This window comes from Panthera uncia (assembly GCF_023721935.1).
Source record: "Panthera uncia isolate 11264 chromosome B2 unlocalized genomic scaffold, Puncia_PCG_1.0 HiC_scaffold_25, whole genome shotgun sequence".
Classification (NCBI taxonomy): domain Eukaryota; kingdom Metazoa; phylum Chordata; class Mammalia; order Carnivora; family Felidae; genus Panthera; species Panthera uncia.
Genome location: NW_026057581.1, coordinates 4,671,066 through 4,673,465, shown reverse-complemented (window position 1 = coordinate 4,673,465; position 2,400 = coordinate 4,671,066). Strand labels below are relative to the sequence as shown.

The following is a 2,400-nucleotide window of genomic DNA, read 5'->3' as shown; positions in this document are numbered from 1 at the left end:
AGAACCTGATGCAGTGCTCGAACTCACGGACCACGAGATCATGACCTGAGCCGAAGTCAGACACTTAACTGAGCCACCAAGGCGCCCCAGGATAACAGACTTTCTTAGAGCTCTGTTTATGCTCGGTTAGTTGTAATTTGGCAGCCTCTATAATGGGAATGTTTCTACTACTGTTATGGTTCTTTTCTTTTTAAAAAAGAGAAATGATGACTTTAGTTATCAGGGTCCAGAAAATGAAAATATTTTAATTTAAAATATATTCTGAATAATTATGTACTGGTCCACACTATGTGGCCATAGAAACATCTACTCCTACTACTGCCAAATCTTGCTTAAGTAAGTTAAAACTCGAGTCAAAAACAATTAGGTCTTGGGGCGCCTGGGTGGCTCCTTCGGTTGAGCGTCCGACTTCAGCTCAGGTCATGATCTCACGGTTCATGAGTTCGAGCCCCGCGTCAGGCTCTGTGCTGACAGCTCAGAGCCTGGAGCCTGCTTCCGATTCTGTGTCTGTCCCTCTCCCCCTCATGCTCTGTCTCTCTCTTTCAAAAATAAACGTTAAAAAAAAACAAAACAAAACAATTAGGTCTTCACTCCTCCGACTGGGCGTTAGATGTACATGAACAACGTAAGAGCCATTTCTGGTATTATTGCCTCAGGAGAGAGGGGCCAGGGAGAGTTGGCAGCCTGGGGTGCGGGAGGGAGAACATAATATGACCCAGCCCCGCTTCGGGGGGTGAGGCTGCCATGGGGGAGATCCTGCTTGCTCAGGTGGGGCTCTGGGGCCCTACCGGCCCCTGGCAAACACCCCTCAAAACAAGTCCAGCTACGGACATGGTATGAGAATAGCCACATGTTGATCCAAGGGAGTAATGAGCATCCCGTCAATCCGCTGCCGCTTTCCCCCTAAGACCCCAGAGGTCAGAGCAGACGTGACGGTACCACTGTCAGCGTTTCCACACTGTTCACCACGCTGCCTTTTGGGGAAAACCCGTGCTGGCGAGAACCTGTGTGCAGGAGGCTGAATTCTACTGTGGACAGAAGGGGAGGCTGGAAACCCTAGAAATAGACTGGCAGCCGAGAGAGTAAGCCCGAAAACGCTTCTGTGAAGAACGATGACTAGACCCTCTCTGGCTTCAAGACTGGACCTTAAGGCGGCCTCTTCCTTCCATGCTTATGTCCCCGCGATCCTGATCTCCACTCAGGGGGCTGCCCCGGCACCTCTCCGGACACTCGGGCGCCGCAGACCCGCTGCGGCTCTCCCAGGACTGGTGCCCCCACCCGTCCGTGTGCTGAAGTCACGGTTCCTCCATCACTTAGACACCCTCTTTTTTCCCTCTGGAACCGTCAAGGCATCAAGTCCTGAGAACTCGGGCTCTAAGAGGTCTTGCCAGTCTATCATTTTTTCTCTGCTCTCCCTGATTTTGGCCCCATCAGACTGGGGTTTCCTTTTGGAAAAAGCCAACTCTCTCAGGTAAAACGACATGACGCTAGGGTTTGCTTTAAAAATTCCAACTAAATATATGCACAATGGACTACTACTCCGCGATCAAAAACGAAACCCTGCCATTTGCAACAACAAGTTCCATCCAGGAACTACAGGGTATTATGTTATGTGAAATAAGTCAGCCAGAGAAAGATAAATATCACAGGATTTCACTCATATGTGGAATCTAAGAAACACAACAGTTGAACATAGGGGAAGGGAAGGAAAAATAAAATAAAAACAGAAAGAGGGGCAAACCATAAGAGACTCTTAACTACGGAGAACAAACTGGGGGTTGCTGGAGGGCTGGGGGGTGTTGAGGGGATGGGTTAAATGGCTGATGGGCATTAAGGAGGGCACTTCCTAGGATGAGCACTGGGTGTCACTGTAAGAGATGAATCACTGGGTTCCACTCCCGAAACCAAGACTACACTGTATGTTAACTAACTTGAATTCAAATAAAAAAATAAAATACTGCAACCAAAGTAAAAGAAAGTATGAACTGATAGATGACATAAGATGAGCAAACTGATGATGGCTGTTGAAGCTGGGTGATGGGACATAATCATCCACTGAGGCTATTTTCTCTACTTACATATATGGTTGAAAATGTCCACAATAAAACATTTGAAAAAATCGAAATCTACATCACTTTGCTGATAAAACTGCTTCAGCATCTTCCCCGCCGGCGGCAGATACGTCCCAGCTTCCTCAGGACGCGTGACGCACACCAACCTTCACGGGTTGAGGCAGATGCTCAGCCACTCCCCAGGGCACCCAGGCCTGGCTGGTCTACAGTCCTGGACGTTTCCTATGCACCATGCTCTTTTACATCTCTGTACTTCCACACAGCATAATTGTCTGTCCTATCATCCATTCATCCATCCATCTATCCATTCATCAATCCATTGATACAT

The 2,400-nt window shown here is 48.1% G+C and overlaps 1 protein-coding gene across 1 annotated transcript in view; it reads right to left on the bottom strand.

The window, feature by feature from the left end:
• Nucleotides 1-2,400, bottom strand: part of KIAA0319 (KIAA0319 ortholog) — a 53,989-nt gene that overhangs the window by 16,162 nt on the left and 35,427 nt on the right.